Below are 22,981 nucleotides of genomic sequence, written 5' to 3'. Positions count from 1 at the left end.
CCAATCTGACATATCCAGCAAGCATGTTGGGTAAAATTTGCGTCAGGTCAAAGTGAATCTTGAAAACTTCTTATCACTCAGAAAATGCTGCGTACATATAGTCAGGTATATACTCTCTTACAATAATATGTATGTATCAGTGTGAAACATACACCTTGCATATATGATAAAAGTTACAGATAAGAAGGGTATTTCAGGATGTTTACATAAAAGAGGGCAAAGGAGAAAAAGGCAAGTGTTGTGGAATTTACGTAAGTTAATTGTGTGCAGAATATAGCGTCCATTATACTTGACGCAATTTAATTTCATACTTTCAGCAACACTGAAAGGTGATCACCATCAGCTTCATTTTTTAGAAAAGTTACAGGCTCAGAAAGGTCAAGTGATGTTCCCAAAGTCATACAGCAAGTAAGCACTGGAGACAGGAACCTAGACTTTCCTGGCACTAAAGGCAGTTTTTTCTCTTTCAGCACAGTGCCCTGCTTCTTGATCTCTCCCCAAACAAAGCTCAGGAGCCCCTCAATTTATGAACATCATGATTTTGCCCTAAATCGCCCTAGATTTGCCCTGGTCTCGTCTGTGTGAATGTTAAATATGTATGTTTAACATGAATGTTTAAATGATATGTAACAGATAACCTCATGTTGTTATTTACAGGGAGACAGAGTGAGAAACAGCCTCTCCAACAAACCCAAATTCACATATCACTTCAAAATTAACATTTAAAAAACAAAATAAAGCCCTTTTAAATATTCCTTTTGAGTTGACTATTTCTTATTACTTTTTATCCAAAATTTGGCTGGATTTCAGGCTCAGTTATAAACTCTAGAAACTAGGTTGCGGACAGAAAATGTGATGACTTTTCCCCATGTAGAGTAGGGGAATTGGATTTTAGCCTCTGAATAAACCTTGGAATGTTAAAGAACAGCTCTCTCCATAAATCATGACCCAGAAAATTCTTCCCACTGGTCTGGGAAAGCAGATGTGGCAACTTATCTTCTGTCTATGACTTTGGGTGTTAAAAATATATATTTTTGTGAGAAATCAAAGTCCAAGACCTGGGCTTTATACCTCCTATGTGCTGCAGGAACTCTAGGTATATAGGGTAATAAATTAGTATAAAAACTGGTCAGGACCATTGAAACTCTCTGGGGTCTGGCCAAATCAAATAGGAAATTGCTCAGTAAAGATTTCCATTATCCAGGGCTCATAAGAAATTCACAGTAAAAATAATTTTTGCCTGAGGATGAGTTTACAACCAAAACCTCACATCACATTCATGTGATTTTCAGCACTCATAGGAAGAGTTGGCAGCTACAACAAACAGGAGACTTAGTATCTCAGAATTAGAAATAGGCTGAAGGATGGTAAGAATTTGATTATTGCTTTTCCATAGAATTTTATTATAGCCTCTATATGGAGCTAACATATCAGCTAACTGGGTTTCAGTTACTTGTGGAGATCTACTGAGTTTACCTTAGTGCAGAAAGAAATCACAGCCCAACTTTCAAAACAGGGGCACTGGAGCCCTGAATCTGACAGGGCCAGGATAATTTGACTCCCATATTTGGAGAGTAGAATTAAGGGTTTATTGAAACCCAGGAATTCTCTTAGAGTCAGAAGCCTGGGTCTCAGCTTTTTTGCTACATCATTATCACTTGCTCCAAACAAATGTGAGGATTATGAGCAGGAAGGAGACAGGAATGGAAGATTTTTCTCTCCATGTTTCTATGTTCTATCAATGGGAGAGTGAAAGTGTATTTTCCAAATTCATTTTTATTTGATAAAATGAATTAAATTGCAAACGATTTTTCTTTTTTTATAGTTTATTTTATTTATTTATTTTTGGTTGCACTGGGTCTTCGTTGCTGTTTTCTCTAGTTGAAACGAGAAGGACTGCTCTTCCTTGAGGTATGTGGGCTTCTTCTGTTGCAGAGCACTGGCTCTAGGCATGCAAGCTTCAGTGGTTTCCCTGCTCGGGCTTAGTTGCTTCATGGCATGTGGCATCTTCCTGCACCAGGGATCAAATTCATGTCCCCTGGATTGGCAGGCAAATTCTTATCCACTGTACCACTAGGGAAGCCCCACAAACCATATTTCTATGAATTGGAAAGAGAAAGACTCTTAGAACTAGGGCTTCTTTTTATGTATAAAAGTTAATTTTAATCAAGCTGTTAATGTGTGAGCTAAAAAAGTTTTTTTAAACACATTCATTGTCAACTAATTTGAAGAGCAAGTACTTTGAGAGCAACTGACAACCTAATTCAGAAATGAACATTTTATTCCACAATAATTCTTTGCACTTAAAGCATAAACTCATTATTAAATTAGCCAGTTGTTTCCCACACAGACATCAAAGGATTAGAATATGTTATCAGTGTTACCTGGGACAATTATACTTCATATTCTTTCTGAAATATTTATGACCCAACTACAGAAGAAGAATTCTGACTTTCATTCATTTGATGGAGGTAGCTTAAATAAATTTCTCTATTCCTAGTTTTTCAATGACAGAACTTGAAAACCATTAGAGTTGGCTGGCAGAGCAAATGGCCTTGGAATTGGTCCCGGATAATGGTTCAGTCGTGGGATCAGGAGGACTAGCTTGTTTTTCAGGCTCTGCACTGCCCCTTCCACCCACTTGTCTCCCCATCATGCGAGTCATTCACCCTGCTTCTCTACCCTCACAGCCCCCTCCTATGGGGCATTTGCTAAATCTGGTTTCTCTATAAAACAAATACACTTATTATTATAAGTCAATATATTTTTTAAGGATAAAATATTTTTAAAACATTTTTTCTTTAGAAAATATTTCCCTAATATACTGAGAGTCCTATGAAATTAGTCATTGTTTTACTAGAAGCAAGTATTAATTTTTTATAGAAACTTCTTGGTTTGATACTATTTCTTTTTATTTTATTTATTTATTTGCAGCACACAGGATCTTCACTGTATTATGCAGGATCTCCACAGCATGCAGGCTCAGTAGTTGTGATATCAGGGTTTAGTTGCTCCGTGGCATGTGGGATCTTAGTTCCCAGACCAGGGATCGAAATTGTGTCCCCTGTATTGCAAGACTAATTCTTAACCATTGAACCATATGTATTAATTTTAAATATGGATTATTGCTAAATGTCTATGTTAGGAGACAAGTTAAAAGCAAGTTGTTAGTTACTAATACACAGAGAAAGAATAAGGGCAATCACTATATGGATACAAACATTTCTCAGATATACTATAAACAAAACAAAAGCAAGTTGAAAAAACACTGTGTGTAACAATAGAATATCAATTAAACACCAGTGAGAATGACTGAATTATAACTATATCTGTCGATACGGAAGAATCTCACAAACATAATGTTGAAAGAATCTAGGCACAATTATTCTTATTGAATAACTTGATTTATATAAGGTATACAGTCTGCAAAACTAACCTATGTTGTTAAAAGCCAAGGTTGCCTTATTTGCATAAAGTATGAAGACAGCAAAAGTATACTGTTAAAAATCAAAACAGTGGAATCTTGAAGGATGAAGTGATTGGAAAGGACATTGAGGGGGCCGTGAGGTTCAGATAGTGATGTTCTTGAACTCAGTTCTGGTAACATAAATGTGTCCAGTGTATGAAAACTGAGGTGTGTACAATTCTTTATGTCAAAGGATAAATTAAGTTGCAATCAAATAAATTCGATTAAAGAGTTTTTTTAATTGTTTGTAGAATGCTGCCGTTTGTGCAGAAAACATCTCTGGAAGTATGCTGCTGCTAAGTCGCTTCAGTCGTGTCCGACTCTGTGCGACCCCATAGACGGCAGCCCACCAGGCTCCACCATCCCTGGGATTCTCCAGGCAAGAATACTGGAGTGGGTTGCCATTTCCTTCTCCAGTGCATGAACAGGAAAAGTGAAAGTGAAGTCACTCAGTCATGTCTGACTCTTAGCGACCCCATGGACTACAGCCATTGCCTTCTCTGTCTGGAAGTATAATAAGAAACAAACTGCCCCTCTGTTTCCTATGAACAAGCAAACAGTATAGTAAGTAGAGAGACTGGGCAACTAGAGGACAGAAACGAGGAAATTTTTATGTTTACACTCTTCTATACTTTTTCACTTGAATATATCACCTATTCAAAAACAACTTTTTCTGACAGTTTTTTAAAAATTATTTTTAAGAGTAAGTTTACACTGGCTTGGTGCTCCACATAATCATATTGCTTTGGGAATTCCCTGGTGGTCCAGTGGCTAGGACTCAGTGCTTTCACTGCTGGGCCCAGGTTCAATCCCTGGTTGGAAAACTAAGATCCAGCAGGTTGCATGGTGCAGTTAAAACAAAACAAAACAAATTATGTTATTTTAAATTTTTATTGAAGTATAGTTGATTTACAATGATGTGCTAGTTTCAGGTGTGCAGCCTAGTGATTCAGTGATATGTACATTCTTTATATATATATATATATCCTTTTTCAGATATTTTTTCCATTATAGGTTATTACTAGATATTGAATATTGTTCCCTGTGTTATACAGTAAGACCTTGCTGTTTATCTATTTTATATATTGTGTGTATATGGTAACCCCAAGCTCTTAAGTTATCTCCACCCCTGATTTTCCATTTTGGTAACCATAAATTTGTTTTCTATGTCTGTGAGTCTGTTTCTGTTTTGTAAATAAATTCATTTGTATCATTTTTTTAGATTCCATGTATAAGTAATATCATACAATACTTGTCTTTCTCTAACTTATTTCACCTAGTATGATAATCTCTAGATCCATTCATGTTGCTGCAGATGGCATTATTTCATTCTTTTTGATGGCTGAATAATATTCTAATGTGTGTGTGTGTGTGTGTGTGTGTGTAGACAATATGCAATATACACATATTAAAAATCTGTTACTTTTCCCATATGATTTTTTAGTTGATATAGTGTATTTTCATTTTTATTCTTTTTGTTTTTTTGTTTTTTTTTTATTTTAATTGGAGGCTAATTACTTTACAATATTGCAGTGGTTTTTGCCATACATTCACATGAATCAGCCATGGGTATACATGTGTTCCCCATCCTGAACCCCCTCCCACCTCCCTCCCCATACCATCCCTCAGGGTCATCCCAGTGCACCAGCCCTGAGCACCCTGTCTCATGCATCGAACCTGGACTGGTGATCTCTTTCACATATAATAATATACATAAAACCAGAGTTTGTTCACTATATAACTCTTCTGTATACACCTAAATGATAAATCCTTCCAACTCCAAAAGTGAAATGAGAAGAGGATATGGAAGGGAAATTCACCAGAAAAGAAATATAGACAACTAGTAAATATCAGAAAACTAAGTAAATATCAGAAAACTAAGATGCTTAGGGAAATAGATGGGGAAACAGCGGAAACAGTGTCAGACTTTATTTTTTTGGGCTCCAGAATCACTGCTAATAGTGACTGCAGCCATGAAATTAAAAGATGCTTACTCCTTGGAAGGAAGGTTATGGCCAACCTAGATAGCATATTTAAAAGCAGAGACATTACTTTGCCAACAAAAGTCCGTCTAGTCAAGGCTATGGTTTTTCCAGTGGTCATGTATGGTTGTGAGAGTTGGACGGTGAAGAAAGCTGAGCGCCGAAGAATTGATGCTTTTGAACTGTGGTGTTGGAGAAGACTCTTGAGAGTCCCTTGGACTGCAAGGAGATCCAATCAATCCATCCTAAAAGAGATCAATCCTGGGTGTTCATTGGAAGGTCTGATGTTGAAGCTGAAACTCCAATACTTTGGCCACCTCATGTGAAGGGCTGACTCATTGGAAAAGACCCTAATGCTCGGTAGGATTGGGGGCAGGAGGAGAAGGGGATGACAGAGGATGAGATGGTTGGATGGCATCACCGACTCGATGGACATGGGTTTGGGTAGACTCCGGGAGTTGGTGATGGACAGAGAGGCCTGGCATGCTGCAATTCACGGGGTCGCAAACAGTCGGACACGACTGAGTGACTGAACTGAACTGAAGATGCTTAGGAGAAGGCAATGGCACCCCACTCCAGTACTCTTGCCTGGAAAATCCCATGGACGGAGGAGCCTGGTAGGCTGCAGGCCATGGGGTCGCCAAGGGTCGGACACGACTGAGCGACTTCACTTTCACTTTTCACTTTCATGCATTGGAGAAGGAAATGGCAACCCACTCCAGCGTTCCTGCCCAGAGAATCCCAGGGACGGCGGAGCCCGGTGGGCTGCCATCCACGGGGTCGCACAGAGTCGGACACGACTGAAGCGACCCAGCAGCAGCAGCAGCAAGATTCTTAAGTTCATTAATAAATAAATTAAAGCTAAAACATCAATGAGAAATTATTTTCTTGAATCCCATTGTGAAGATCAAAATGTTAATTCTAATATAAAATGCAGAAATGGGCTTTTTCATACATGAATAGGTGAAAATTGGTTCAAATTTTCTGGAAAGAAACTTGACAGTATTAAAAAGTTTAAGAGTTTTCCTAGTTTCAACCCAATAATTCCACTTATTCTTTTTGTTTTTTGACCACATAGCATGTGAGATCTTGGTTCCTTGACCAGGGATTGAACCTGAGCCTGCTGCAGTGGAAGCATAAAATCTTAACCACTGAACCACCAGGGAAGTCCCCCACATTTTCTTTATCCATTCATCTGACAATGGAGACTTAAGATGTTTCCATATCTCGGCTACTGTAAATAGTGCTAATGTGAACATTGGGGTACATGTACCTTTTCAAATTAGAGTTTTCATTTTTCCTGGGTATATGCCCAGGAGTGGGATTGCTGGACCATATGGCAACTCTATTTTTAGTTTTTTAAAGAACCTCCATTCTGTTCTCTATAGTGGCTGCACCAACTTACACTCTCAATGATGTAGGAGGATTGCCTTTTCTCCACACCCTCTCTAGCATTTTTTTATTTGTAGACTTTTTGATGATGGCCTCTCTGGATGTTGTGAGGTAATACATCATTGTAGTTTTGATTTGCATTTCTCTAATAATTAGCAATCTTCTCATGTGCCTCTTGGTCCTCTGATTATCTTATTTGAAGAAGTGTCTACTAGGTCTTCTGCCCATGTTTTGATTGGGTTGTTTGGTTTTTTTGATATTGACCTGTATGAGCTGTTTGTGTATTTTGGAAATTAAGCCCTTGTCAATCACATAGCTTGCTAGTATTTTTTCCCATTCTGTGGATTGTCTTTTTATTTTGTTTATGGTTTCCTTTGCTGTGCAAAAGCTCATAAGTTTCATTAGGTCCCATTTGTTTATTTTTGCTTTTATTTCTTTTGCCTTGGGAGACTGACTTAAGAAAACACTGGTATAATTTATATCAGAGAATGTTTTGCTTAGGGTCTCTTCTAGGAGTTGTGTGGTCTCATGTCTTATATTTAAGTCTTTAAGCCATTTTGAGTTTATTTTTGTGAATGGTGTGAGGGAGGGTTCTAACTTCATTGATTTATGTGTGGCTGTCCAGCTTTCCCAACACCGCTTGCAGAAGAGACTGTCTTTTCTCCATTGTATATTCTTGCCTCCTTTGTTGAGGAATATTTGACCGTAGGTGTGTGGTTTTATTTCTGGGCTCTCTATTCTGTTCCATTGATCCCATCACGTTGTTTTAAATACAGTCTTTTATTTAGGAATTTTCTGCAGCACCCAAAATTACATCATCATAAATGGTGGCTCAAGGTACCATTATTCAAAAATTGCTGCATTCTGAGATAATGGGTTTGCCAGGTGAAGAATATATTGCAATACAAATTATCAATAGAAAAAAGATTTTCACAGAGTCTTCACATCTTGTTGAAGAGAATGTTTTAGACAAAGAAGACTGTTTCAAGAAGCTGAAAAGCAATTGGGAGGCAGTGTATTATGGGATTTCATCTTACGGTCTCTAAAAAGGAAAGCTTGCCCTGCTCTCTCTGTGCATTTGAATCTGTTAGGAACCCTGGCAGACAAGTTGTCTACATTGTGTGTATGTGAGCCTGTGGATCCATATTTTTTCCAGTTTGACTTCAATCTCCGACCATCATGAGGATCTTCACACACCATCCATATCAGTTGTTGGGGTGCTCCATCCGACATCTCCATGCCTGCATGAGGGCTGAGGAACCCCTTGAAGAGGACTCCTCCTAAAGGAACAAGGAACCAGACAGAACAAGTTTGTGCAGAAGAGAGTCATGATGTCAAGTAGAGTTTGGTGACTGCCACTCAGTTTAGTGTCTCGGCCCAGGATTTCTATATATTTATGTCTGAGAGCAATGGGAGCAACAGCTGAAAGTGCTTTCAGTTAAAGAACACTCACCTAATTAAATGAAAAGAAAAAGCCCTGTGGGATGGTGAAAAAATACAAGCAAGGCTATTGGTCATAATGCTTCCTGAGACTGCTGCTAAAAATGACCATTTCTGGGTAGATGAACACAAGAGAAATTTCTTGTGTCATAGTTCTGGAGGCCAGAAGTCTGAAATCAAGATGTCAGCAGGACTGCACTCCCACCCGAGACCTTAGGGGACCATCCATTCCTGCCTCTTCCATCTTCTGATGGCTGCCCTAGCATCTCTGGATTTGTGGCCTATTCATTCCAAATCTGTCTTCATACCCATTCTCCTCTGTATGTCTGTCTCTTCTCCTCTGTGTGTTTATTTTATAAGGATGGGTGCGTACATGAGTGGTAAGTCACTTGTGTCTGACTCTTTTGCGACTCTATGGACTGTAGCCCTCCAGGCTCCACTGTCCATGGGATTCTCCAAGCAAGAACACTGGAGTGGGTTGCCATGCCCTTCTCCAGGGGATCTTCCCAACCCAGGGACTGAACCCAGGTCTCCTGCATCTCCTGCATTGGCAGCTGTGTTCTTTACCACTAGCACCACTTAGGAAGCCCCATATGGTTGCAGTTAGGGCCCACTAGGATAAACACCTCTTCTCAAAATTCTTAATTTAATCACATCTGCAAAGACCTTTTTTATCCTCGTAAGAAAACATTCACAGATTCCAGGGATTTAATGTGGATATCTTTGGGGGGCTACTTTTTGGCTTACTCCGTGACTCTTAAATACCCTAAAAACAGAGTAAAATTTAAAGTGGAAGAGGAGGTACTCTCCCCCTGCTTTGCCCTGCACTTCAGTAATGCAGGGGACGGTGCAGGATCCTGGCATCAAAGTCCAGGGACATACACTGTAATTGAGCTGACTTAATCCTGAGGACCCAAGAGAAGCTCCCAGCAGGCCCCCAGAATTATTTAAGATGAGGAAGGGGCAGAACTTTGCACAGGGCCAAGATCCTGCATTAGCAAGAGAGGCAAGAACACCCTAAGACTTAACTATTTGAACAGGTTTGTATGTAACAAGGCCAGTACATAAAGCCTGGGGGTGTCTAGGAGGAGGTACAGAAGAGGCCCCCTGCATTCCCTCCTTTGAAGCTATTGATCCAACTGGTCAACCTCTGGAAAGGGACTCAATTCCTGGCTTCTAGGCCTGCAGTGTGCTCTGCCTCTGGGGGAAGAGCCAGTTTGGTGCTTGTCAAGGCTTCACTGCCCAACCCCAGGCAGCTTGATACTTCAAGCCAGTCCTGGGGTCTGGATGGTGTATTCCAGACTCAGCCTGGGGTGAGTTACAAAGGTCTCTCCTGCAGCATCTCAAATCAGCTTGGGCTCTGGGGGATGTACGATGGAAATGGCCAAAGACTCAAGCTGTGCACCAAGCCAGAGGGAGAATGATGGCAGTTTGGAGGCACATGCAGTGGGAATACACTAAGACATAGTCCGGCAGGGTCCTCTGTACCCCGGCCTGCAGGCAGCACCAGCGTATCAAACAGTCTGAGAGCTACGGGCAGAAAGGGGAAATTGGTAGGGTTGGTTGGACTTGACATTGTTGAACACTTAGCTGAGTATCTGGGAAGTTTGGGGATCTCTGAGCAGAACCTGAACTTTATTTTCATTTTGCTTTTAAGAAAGAACAAGTACAAATCATGTTACTGTCTTTTTTTCCTGCTGGCCTGCCTGCTGGCCTGTTGCCTGAGAGAATTCAACGCATCTGCCCCAAACACTCAAGTATCTGAGGAGTGTCCTGGCAGCCAACCATTCTCTTCCTCCCTGATAGTGTGAAGCCCCTTGTCAGGCCGTCAAGGGGAAGGGACGCAGGTTGAAATCTCGCATCCCCAGAGCTTTGCATTTGGTCCTGAAGCAGGAAAGACTGTTACAGTGAAAAGTCCGGGGTGGGGGTTCAGGTACTAAGTGCCAAGGCTTGACTTTCAGTGATAAGATTTGGAGGGGGGTGGATTTAGTGCAAAGAACTGGGTTTTACTTGCTAGGAGCCTGTTCAGCTCTTCAAAGGCTAAACCTACGCGCTTTTTTTTTTTTTTTTTAATATTGTTGTTTGTTTTGATCTCCAGCTTCCTGCAGTATCAGTTTCTGTCAGACCAGTTTGTTAAAAAAGCACTTTGAGTAAATACCAGAGGCCAGGATGAAAGTCAAACAGGGAGTCAAAAGTGTTTTGTTTTCATATAACTTGAATTTAATTCTCACTCAGGGTTAAACAAACTTCTCTTCAAAATAAAGAATGCCCACTGGCTTGGGCAAAGTTTCAGAGTTGGGGAAGAAACAGTGATAGCCCTGGAGTTGGAGACCCACCCTATGGTACTGGAGGCATTTGGTTGCAACTGTGGGCTTTAAAACACCAAGAAGGGACTTCCCTGGTGGTCCAGTGCTTAAGACTTCATGCTTCTAATGCAGGGGGCACAGGTTCGATACCTGGTCAAGGAACTAAGATCCCATGTGCCACATGGCATGACCAAGAAAAAAAAATAGAAAAGTCATACTTTTTTTTATAAACTATGATCCTGAAAAGTTTTTAAACAAATTTCTATTCACAATGTAATAGATGAGCTCTCCAAAGAAGTTTCAGAAGTTTCTTAAAGCAAGGTTCTTGCAGGGCCAGGGTTAGAGTGAAGTAAGGAAGAGGTGGCCCAAAAATTCAGCAATCAATATCAATAATATGTTAATGCAATTCTAACAAATCAAAATTAATGCAAAAAATCCATGATGAACAAAATTGGCAAAATTTTAAATGAAGACACGTCCTATGACTTTTTTTCTCCAGCAGGTTAAAAAGATTTCTTACCATTTCAGGTTTCATATGAAGTCCAGAACCCAGGGCTTGTCAAGGGCAATTACGTTGTGTCCATGAGGCTTTCTTCTCTGAGGTTTCAAGCACCTGCAACTGCTTCAAGTGGAGATAAGATTACTTCTTCTCTGATTGAAAGATGGAGAAAAATGTTCAGGTATCAACTCCCATCATACCCTCATCACTCACTACCTTGATAAAAGTGACCCCATTCTTTTGTCTCCACTGAACAAAAATACCTTAATGACTGTTTATGTATTCAATGATGGTGCCTATGCATTTATCACATGTTCTTAGTATGTCTACCTGTGTTGCTGGATTAATTTGAAAACCTCCCTGGGATAGACTTTCAACTGAAGTCTACAGTGGACAGTTAGACATATAGGCTGGACGACAGTGATGATGATTAGTGACACACTAGTAACCACCAGTAATAGAGTAGAATTGTTTCATGAAACCTACATGAGGACCACTATGTGATGAGCAGTGCAGAGACCCAGGTGGGTGCAGAAGCAGAAAATAAAATAGGTTTTAAATCCACTTTGACCATATGTGGGAGCCTGGGCTGACATTCTCAGGAAAGTACTACTTGTATTTACTTTTTTCTTTGTTTCTTTTTGCCCAGTAGGTAGAAAGTCCTCTCCTTGGGCAGAGACCTATTGTGCAATGATGAATGCAAGGGTGGTGTGTGGGACATTTCCCATTCTTTTCTACCAGATGCACTTTCTGTCCCACTCTGTGCTTTAGTTCGGTAGTCTTTATGAACTTTATCCACAAGTATCCCTGGCACTCTGTCTTTGAGTTGGGTTAGGAGAATGGAAGGCAGTAGCACAAGATAGAGGAGGGAGAAGAGAAAAGTTGGGGTATTTAGTCCCCTGACTCTCTTCTTGTTGGGCTTCAGATTGGCTGCATTTCTCTACTGAAGGACACTGTTCAGTCCCTCTTCTCAGTTGTTCTCTCTGAGTTTTGTAACTACTCCCTCCACCTATCTCTTTAGACCTGGGATGGGGGCGATCTAGCCCTGAAAGGTATCAGCATCTCTTGTTGGTTTTCTTCACCCTACCCACACCTTTTTAAACAGCCTTATATTAAACCCCCTTCTTCCATTGACCTTTGTTGGTGTGGCCTCTGTCGGTGGCAGGACACTGACTGATGCAAGTCGTAGATGCTTATCACCCAGCAAAGGTGGGACACAGTCCAAGCCTCAAGACCCTCAGCTCTGGCAGTGGCCTTTCCCCTTAGAGAATAAAGCAGCCCTACCTGGCATTTCCTGGTTTTAGATCCTGTGCACAGTCAAGTGTACCTGTGAATGAGTGAGCTGTTGGAAGATTAAAGAACAGATAATCCCCATTTAGCATTATCTCAGCATCCTTGAATTTAAAATACTTACTCAAGAATGAGAAGCTTAACCCAATTCCCAAGAATGATATCCAATCGCCTGCCAGTGACAGGGGAAAGCCCTTAGTCAGCATAAATAAATACAGCTCCAGCAACTCTGTCACTAGCAAGTTTTCTGCCATGTTCCAAAGTCGACGTTCCAGGTCCCAGACAAGATGCTCTGTATCTACACAGCTGTGAAGATGACAAAGGATCAGGGGACTATTCTGTGCTCACTGAGGTACCATCTGTGCCCTCCTGCATGTTTAACTTGATGTTTCATACCTAATGGCTCCCAGGACACCCCCAAACCTCTTTTGTACCACCTCTTTCAACAAGGAAGCACTGTAGCCCTGATGACCTGAGCAGGTAACTTACCACTCCAAGGAAAATCAACCTTAGGATGAAACTAAGGGCAATGGACTGAAGGAGTGGAAAGAGCCTGAATTCTTGAGGATATCATCCACACTGTACTGGAGCCCATCCTTACTCATGACTTATGCTACAGTGACACAGTGACATCTCTTATGATTTCATCAATTTAGTTAGAGTGTTTTGTTTCTTTCAGTCAAAAGCTATGTAACTCAAGAATATTTACAAAAAGTTCACAGCTAACATCATATTGATTTATTTACTTTTAATTATTTCTGGCTGCACTGGGTCTTCATTGTTGCAAGCAGCCTTTCTCTAGTTGCAATGCATGGGCTTCACCTTGTGGTGACTTCTCTTGTTGAGGCTTTTGGGCCCTAGAGCTTGGGCTCAGTACCTGTGGTTCACAGACTCAATTGCTCTGCAGTATATGGGATCCTCCCAGACCAGGGACTGAACCCATGTCCCATGAATGGCAAGGCAGATTTTTAACCACTGGACCACAAGGGAAGCCCAACATCATATTTAATGATGAAAGCTTTCCCTCTAAGATCAGGAGCAAGGATGTTTTGTTTCACTACTTCTATTTAGTGCAACACGTACACACACAAATAGTACTATTAATAATAAACAAGTTCAACAAGGTTGGAGAATACAAGATCAATATACAAAAATCAATAGTATTTCTACACACTAGCAAGACCAATCCAAAAAAGAAATTAAGAAAATAATTCCATTTACAATAACACCAAAAAAGATAAAATATCAAGGAATAAATTTAACAAAAAAGGTACAAGATCTGTATACTGAAAATTATAAAACATTGTTGAAAGAAACTAAAGAATGACTAAATAAATGGAAAGACATCTGTATTTACAGACCTGAGCATTTAATATCATGAATATGGCAACATTCCCCAAATTGATCTGTAGATTTGGTGCACTCCCTATCACAGAATATTAACTCTCTTGTAGAAACTGACAAACTTATCCTAAAGTTCATATGGAAATTCAAGGAACTCAAACTAGCCAAACAACCTTGCAAGAGAATAAAGTTGAAAGACTCATTGATTTAAAAAATTTATTATGGAGATTTCCCTGATGGTCCAGTGGTTAAGACTCAGCACATCTAATGCAGGGTGCACAGGTTCAGTTCCTGGTTGGAGAACTAAGATCTCATATGTCATGGAGCTCAGCCAAAAAAAAATTTTAAATTTATTACAAAGCTACAGTTATCTAGATAATGCAATAATAACATAAAGATAGATCTATAGATCAATGGAATTGAATTGGGAGTCCAAAAATAAGCCTTTGAATTTGTGACCAACTGATTTTCAACAGGAGTGCTCAGTAATTCAGCGGGAATAGAATAGTTTTTTCAACAAGTGCTGGTGAAACAAATAGATTTCCACATGAAAAAGAATTAAGTTGGACCCCAAAATCACTCAGTATACAAATTTTAATTCAAAATTGATGGAAGACTTAAATGTAAGGGCTAAAACTATAAAGCTCTTAGAAAAAAAAAAAGCAAATCTTCATGACCCAAAGTTTGCTAATACTTTCTTAGTATATGGCATCAAAGAACACAAATGATGAAAAAATAGATAAGTTGAATTCCTTCAAAATTAAATGCTTTCATGAATCAAAGGACACTACCAATAAAGTAAAAGAAGACACACAGAATCGGAGAAAATATTTGCAAATTGTATAATGGATAAGTAACTTGTATCTAGAATATATATGGAATTCTTCAACTCAACAAAACATAAATGTCTCAATTTAAAAGTGAACACACGATTTGAACACACATTTCTCCAAGGAAGATACACAAGTGGCCAACAAGCCCATGAAAAGATGTTCAACATCATTACTTGTGAGAAAACACAAATTAAAGTCATAAGATACCACTTTACAGCCATTAGGATGACCACTAGAAGGCTACAAGAAATGTTGACAAGGATGTGCCTGTCTCCAAAAATCTCCTTCAAAACTCTGCCCCAAACTCCAAAAGCTCTATTCATTCCTATAAAAACTCAGACTAACCAGAAGGAGGGTGTTCACTCCTGGAGTGGTTTGCCTGTTTACTTCTGTATATAAAAACTTCCTGTCTCAGGACTTCCTTGGTGGTCCAGTGAGACGCTAAGCCCGCACACAGCAACTACTGAGCCCTCGCGCCATGACTGGAGAGCCCATGCGCTGCAAAGAAGATCTCCCTTGCCATAACCAAGACCCGACACAACCAAATAAATAAATAAATAAACATTAAAAAATTCCTGTCTCAAAATGCACCTTGTATGGGTGCTGCAACGTGCCCCCTGAGTCTCCTTCTGGAATGAAGGTCTTGCCCCTGTCACTGGAAATGTGACCAAAAGACAGCTCTCAGCTGCCAGCCCTCTTTGAGGACTGCCTCTAAGGATAAAAACTGCCTTGCTAAGCCAATCTCTTTCCAGAAGTAGGCCACACACAATAACTGATCAACAAAGGGGTATCAAATCCCAACCCCTCATTCAGACTTGGGGCACCTCTGCAGAACCATTTCGGACCTGAACCTACCTGTGGGGTTGGTTAAAGCCCTTTGTTGGGTCTGCAGCACAACTCAGCTTCTCCCTTTGTCCAGCCCTGCTTCCTCTTCTTCCCTTTGAAGGGTGATGGTTTCAAGAGCAAGAGCACTGTGATGCCCTACCCAAACATAAACACACACACACACACACACACACACACACACACACACACACCCCACACACAAACACACACTTTAATATGATGCTCCTCGTCCTTGTGGCAAAACATCAAGGGCAGGGATTCTGTGGTGGCTTAGTGGTAAAGAATCTGCCTGCCAATGCAGAAGACATGGGTTTGATCCCTGGTCCGGGAAGATCCCACATGCCTGGGAGCAACTAAGCCCATTGACCACAATGTTGAGTCTGTGCTCTAGAGCCCGGAAGATGCAACTACACAGCCCAAATACTGAAGCCCGTGCACTTAGAGCCCGTATTCCACAAGAGAAGTCACTGCAATGAGGGGCCTGCACACCGCCACTGGAGAGTTACCCTCAGACAGAGAAAAGCCTGCACAGCAACAAAGTCCAGCACAGCCAAAATAAATAAATTAATTAGTTTTTTAAAAAGCATTAAGGGGTGGGGACCTGGGGCTCTAGATTCCCACGTCAGTGAGACCTATGTTCTTCTTATAGGATTGGCTTTCAGTAATTCACCAGTGTGAGCCACATACACACTGGTTTCTTTACAAATGAATACATTAAATTAAACAAATAAAATGTGCACACATACTAGAAAGGACATATTGAACCATTCTCCTCACCCAGGTTCTCATTTTCTTGGAGGGTACACTTTCCTTATTCTTTGGTAAAGAGTTCTTTCCTCATCTGTAAAAGGGAACAAATAACCCCTTCAAACAGTTGAAGATTCAACGAGTGAGAGTATGTGCCCAGCATGCTGTGAGCGCTAGGCCAGAGCAGCAAAGAAATGAGAGTACTTCTGAAGAGCAGGTCCCTTTGTTATCCCAGGACTCTCAGACTTAATGGTTGAGGTTCCGCAGTTTCTCTCTGTGGGAGGAGGGTTGCCACTTTGGTCATCTTCACTTGAGACATTTACCTGCATGTGTGGGAGAGGCTCTTTCCTATAAATTTGCCTCATGAGAATGTATATTACGTTCCCCACAGGACCCAGAGCAACATCATCATAGAGGTATGTGCCTTGTGAACCTTGAAAGGGATGATTGCAGTACATGATGTTTCTTAGGCGTTTTTGTCTATGAAATCCACCCCCTCCCTTGATTTTTGAGTCATACCTAGCAACTAAATAGTTTCCAGCAGAACACATTTTTGGAAACCCTTATCACTTCCATCTGATTCTGGTAATTTAGGAGAATATTTTCCCCAAATAACTGTAGGCTAGCCGCTATATAGAACTTGCTGAACTCCAGTTTGCAGTCACGACACTAACTGGTAGTCACAGCTGCTCTTTGTTGAGCACCTAACTTTGTCCTGAGAGCTTCACAGGCATCGCCTCTTTCAACTCTCTCAATAGTCATTTTAGAGATGGCTCTGGAAGGTCCTGTTGTAGAAATGAGGAAACTGAGGAGCAAGAAGTTTAAACAGCTTGTCACATGGCAAGTAGTGAAGTCAAGATTCAAATCCAGGTCCATCTGACTCGAAAGTCCATAAATTTCAATTTCTGGTTTGAACTATACATAGTGGTACAGAGGTAGGCAGCATCTCTCTTCTTCTCTTCATTGAAATCAGCCAAAAGCAACAAAGAGATAGAGAAACAAAGACACAAAATTCCTTTTCTTAGAAATGTTAATACATCTCACTAAGATTATATTTTTTCTTTTCCCTATTTCTTCTGATTTTTGCTTTATGTATCTTTGTTTCTTTGTTGTTTGGTGTCTAATGGTTTATGATATCTATCTTCTTTGTGGATTGTACCTTTTATCATTAAAAAATTCATCTTTGTTTCATTTAAAAATAAATAAATAAATTTAATTAAAAATTTTTTTTTCTTGGAAAATAGAAGCTACGTAAAACCTCAGGTCCCCAATTAGTTGGAAGGGCTGCCAAAACCACTGAAGACCAAGGGGACATGTGGGAACAAGAAGAGAAAAAGACCTATACTAAGGGGACAAAGTGGCTGTGTATCTCAGAAAGAGCTGGATGCCCTTCTCCAAATCAAGGAGCAAAACCTAACCCTTTTGTTTGCAATTTTGGGGCAAACGTATCTGATGGTACCAAGAATTTCCCTGCATCCTGTTTGGTATCAAAAGACAAAGATGAGCTTTCCAAAGAACAGAAACTAGCCACATTTTCAAGAAGCTCTGTCTCTGTGGCAGCAGAGAAGAGTCTTTGAGTCATTAAAACTTCACAGCTGCTCATCTTTGCGTAGGAGAAGCAAAAGCTAAACAAACTCACTTAAAACCCCAAATCAAGAAAAATTCCAGCTAGCCTGACCCTTCTCCTTCACAAACCTTCTGCAAACAGCTCATCAAGGAAAAATTCATATCCTGCAAGGATGAATAATGTAAAAAAAAACAAACTAGCACAGAAACCTACACAAAAATACTATAAGAGAAAAAAACAAGGTAGGAAAGAGCAGGAAACCAGACGGGAGGCAAAGAATATACTCTGTATGTCACTATGAAAGAGATAATAGTTGTGATCAAATATTTCATCATGAATTTTTCAAACTTAATGAAGCAATTGCCTGTATGAAATTAGAACACAAAGCAAACTGTGCTAAAGATCAGGAAGGAAACAGTGAGACTGGTGAGATGCAATGAACTGGCAGAGTTCAGAATGTCAGCATAAGCCCAGAAACAAAGCTCACCCATTTTTCTACATGCAGCACTACTACAGCACAAAAAAAGGATGATGATAGCAAATGGAAACAGGGGGGTTTTCTCTTGTGACCAGAGCATGACCGGGGCTAGATGAGCTCACCAAAAGAAATCCAAGATGGTCTGCTATTGATTTCAGTTCAGCTTCAGGACTCTTGCTTCAACTTTCATCAGATATGACCAATTCATGGAGCTCTAAGGTAGAAACAAGGAGATGGTGTCAAAATCTCTCTTGGCTGTCATATTGGGGAATTTAGTTTAAAAGAATCAAGCCGGGGAACTAGATGCCCCATGACACAACTGAGTTCACATGCTACAACTAAAAATTCTACATGCTGCAACTAAGACCCAGCACAGCTAAATAAATAAATAAACATTTTTTAAAAAAAGAGCTGTAACTTCAAAAAAGGAAAAAATAAATTCACAGGAGAAAAAAGTTGTAAAATTGTATTTATTTCAAATGTTAGGACCAGTTTATATAGTTAGGTTTGAGCTTTTGGATAATTCCTAATTATCAGTGTAAGCCTATAATTATGGTCCAGGTTCTCTTTCTTCCTTCCGTGCGTAACTCCAAATGTCATGGCCTTTCTCCATTATAGTGAGTTAGTTCAATTAAACAACCTGCTTATGAAAGAGCGTGTGTGTGTGTGTGTGTGTGTGCGTGTCAAGTTGCTTCAGTTGTGTACAACTTTTTGCGACCCCATGGGCTGTAGTCTGCTAGACTCCTCTGTCCATGGGATTATCCAGGCAAGAATACTGGAGTGGGTTGCCATTTCCTCATCCAGGGGATCTTCCCTATCCAGGGATTGAACCTGCACTGGCAGGTGGGTTCTTTACCACTACCACCAGCTGGGACGCTACATTACATTAAACTTCTGCAAGTATGGAAAAGAAAGATAAGAAACACATACCTATACATATATTGAAAATATTAACCTAGAGCTATAGAACTGGAATGACAGGTAAATGTACTAGAATGAGGCATATTTAGATTTAAATTAAAATTTTGTTCTAATATAAATTTACATGGCATTTGGTATAAGACAAGTCCATTTTGGCCAATGCCTAGGGGAATTATTGAAGCAATTGTTACACTGTGTGGCCATCTTACCTAAAATATGTCCTTGCAACACAGATCAAGAGGATAGTATTTTATTTCCACTAACCCAATGGTGAATTCCTAATTATCCAAAAGCAATATCCAGCAATTTTCCAAAAATAATATATGTTGCTAACAAGTGATCTTGCATTTTGCAAAGGGTTTCCCAGGTGGCACTAGTGGGAAAGAATTGGCCTGCCAATGCAGGAGATGCAAGAGACATGGGTTGGATCCCTGGGTGGGGAAGATCCCCTGGAGAAGGAAATGGCAACCCACTCCAGACTCTTGCCTGGAAAATCCCATGGACAGAGGAGCTCGGTGGGCTACAGTCCATGGGGTCCTAAAGAGTCAGAGACAACTAAGTGACTCATCCTGCAAGCATGGTTTTGTGTCAGTTAGCTCCCTCTCATCATTCCCAAGTCCATTATCTTCATCTTCAGAATGGCCTTCTCCTCCTGGCCCACAATTCACAAGGCCTATAAGAAGACAATTTGTATCTATTCATTCCATCATCTATTCATTTAATAAATGCTCAGTAAGTACTTGGGCTTCCCAAGTGGCTCAGTGGTAAAGAATTTGCCTGCCAATGCACGAGACACAAGAAAGGCGGGTTTGATCCCTGGGTTGGGGAGAGACCCCGGAGTAGGAAATGGCAACTCACTTCAGTATTCCTGCCTGGAAAATTTCATGGACAGAGGAGCATTGTGGGCTACAGTCCATGGAGTTGCAAAGAGTCAGACACAACTGAGAACACACACGGACACAACTGAGAACACACACACACAATGAGTACTTACTGTGGGGTAGATACTCTTCAAAACACTCAAAACAGGGTAAAAAGTCAATTCTAGCTGCCTATCACTGCTGCAACAATTACAGAACATTTTGTGTTTCACAAAGTGTCTTCAAATTACTTCTTTTGCTCCGTGAAATTTGTCGCAAAACACTTTAACCTCTCAAAATGAGGCTAATTCCACCCACCCATCTCTAGGTTCACAGGATTTTTTTCCCCCTAACCTCAGTACCATTTAATGAGGGTTACTGAGGCCCTGAATTTTCCCAAACATAAAGAATAATAGTGATAGCTCTACACAGAAAGGTCTAATAGAAATTTCTTATCGATAAGTGGTTGCAAATGTAGGTGATGATGCCATTGTAAAATCACCATTTATAAATAATACAGTGCACTTGAAAACTAAGTGCATCTCTGAATAGCATAAATGACGCAAACTGACATAGAGAAATAAATGACCAGTGAGTTATAATAAGTGCTGTATAAATACCTACTTACATCGTGTTAAACTTGGGTAGAAAATGGGGTTGGGGGAAGCTATACTTACATATATTTCTCTCTCTCTCATTCCTGACTATTTCTCAGGCTTGTCCTTACAAGGTAGGCATTTGGTTTTAAACTTCATGTGTTAGAACAATGGCCAAATTTCCTTAGATGGACCTGACACGTTATTGAATAAACTCAAGCAAATGATAATACTAAACACTTCATTAAAAGCAAGAAGAACATTTTGAACATGTAGCAACACTTTCTAAAAATAGATGATTCCTAGAAGCTTAAGGCTAAAAAACAAAACTATTCAAATGATCGTGTGAATTTCTCAGATTTTAAATGTAGACCTTAGCATTATATTTGCTAAAATTTTATTGTTTGGTTTAATATGAAAAAATAATTTGAATACATTTGATATGGGTGGCTGAATGATGGTCATTTGAAACTTGTTTCTCAGAGGCTATATCTAGAGGTCAAGAAATTTAAGATCTAGTTTTGTTTTTCTGTACAGAGTGAAGGTAATAATGTTGAAAGCTATTAATTTTACAGATGGTGAAAATATAATGAGAAAGAAAAATGAGAATACTCTGTTTCCTTATAACTTCAAAGAATCCTATAGACATAAGTTCATTCATCTAAGAAAACAACCCTGCTAATTACGTTATATGTAATTGTATTATTATATATAATAAGCTAATTTCATTGGTGCCTGTTTTATAGAAAGAGAATTCAGGCCTTGGGAGAAGAGTTGTGCAAAAGTGGAAAACAAGAAAGAAGCCCCTAGATCTTCCAGCTCTTTGGTTCAGAGTAACTCTCCTTGTACACAGAGAGGCATTTTCCTCTTGGTCTCACTGATCCAGTGGATTGTGAGCCCCTCTCGTGGTGGGAATGTATCTTCTTCATCTCCCTGGTTTCCATGTCATGTCTCACTCACCTCAATTCTCTTCCTATCTCTCCAGTCACTTTTCAGTCTTTGGTAGGTTTCTCTTCTGCTATGTACCTCCTACATCTTGCAGCTACTGGTCCTTCCTTGGCCCTTTTTCCTTTTTGATGCTATTCAGTCTCCCTGGGTAAATTTTCTTTCCCAGGTCTTCAACTACCAACCATATGCAGATGGGTTTCAGCTTGAATTTCCCATACCAACTTCTCCTAACTGCCAAGCCTATGTGTCCAACTGTCTAGTGAATGTTTCCTGGAGTTCAGCATATTCAAAGCTGAGATCCTCGTCTTCCCCTGAAGACGTCCTCTTCATCTCTCCCAGTCTCAATGGATGTCACACATCTACTCAAACATTGAAACCAGAGAACTAGGGATCATCCAAGATTCCCTTTTTCCGACAGCATGTGTGTGCTAAGTGACCCTATGGACCATAGCCTGCTGGGCTTCTCTGTCCATGGGATTCTCCAGGCAAGAATACTGGAGGGCCACCTGGGAAGCCCTTCTTCCACAGACCCTGCATCAAACAATCAAGTCCTGATCATCAGCTCTTGAAATCTTTCTCAGACTTACCTTTCCCTGTCTGTTCCTATAGTTGGTGCCCTTTTTTCCCCCAGATTTTCATCATTTCTCTCCTGGATGAACACTATCCTCCTTTACTGGTCTCCCTGACTTCAGACCCAGCTCCTGCCTACCCTCACTGTGTACCACAGTGCCTCCAAAGCAGCTCTAGATGTTAATTCTCTGCTAACTTTCAATGGATCTTCATCTAGGACAATATAACAGAGTCCTTCTCTAGCTAAACTTCTTTGTCTTATACCAACTTCATACTTTCATAAATCCTTCCTTGTTGTATTTGATGCTCTAAGAGTATCAAACTCTTTGTAACTCCTCAAATGTGCTAGACCTTCCTGCCTTTGCATGTTCCTTTCTCTCTGTCCCATCCGGATGTGTAGCTGGCAATGCCCACATGCCCTTCGTGTCCTGGTTCAAGCATTCCCTCCCCTGTGAAAGGCTTCTGTAACTCTCCAAGGCAGATTTTATCCTTCCTTCTACAATTAAGAGGTGATAAGGTGGAGAAGAAGAGAGTAACAGGTACCTGGAGATTGGGATAGGGACTCCATGCATAGAGAAAAAAAATAGAGGAGCCTAGGGTGCAGATTCTTTGTGGGATTTGCCTCGGACCTACTGTACTTGTGCATGAATGGGATTCAGTTCTGGACCTGGGAAGGCTGTGACAAGAGGATAGAGATGTTCCCCCCCACCCTTCCTCACAGTAATCATTGACACTATGGGAATTATCCTGGCCTGCTTGGCAGCAGTTTTCTGTCTTGGATTATTTGGTGCTTTTCTAAGTAAGAAGAGAGCTGAGTTGGACAACAATAGAAGTAAACCCTGGGGCATGTGCCAACTCACCAAATTGCTTCCTGGCCTTGCGATGCACAGGACTAT

Source organism: Giraffa tippelskirchi, chromosome 1 (genome assembly GCF_054371585.1).
Source record: "Giraffa tippelskirchi isolate mGirTip1 chromosome 1, T2T-mGirTip1v1.2.pri, whole genome shotgun sequence".
In the NCBI taxonomy this organism is placed as follows: domain Eukaryota; kingdom Metazoa; phylum Chordata; class Mammalia; order Artiodactyla; family Giraffidae; genus Giraffa; species Giraffa tippelskirchi.
This window is presented reverse-complemented; position numbering follows the sequence as displayed.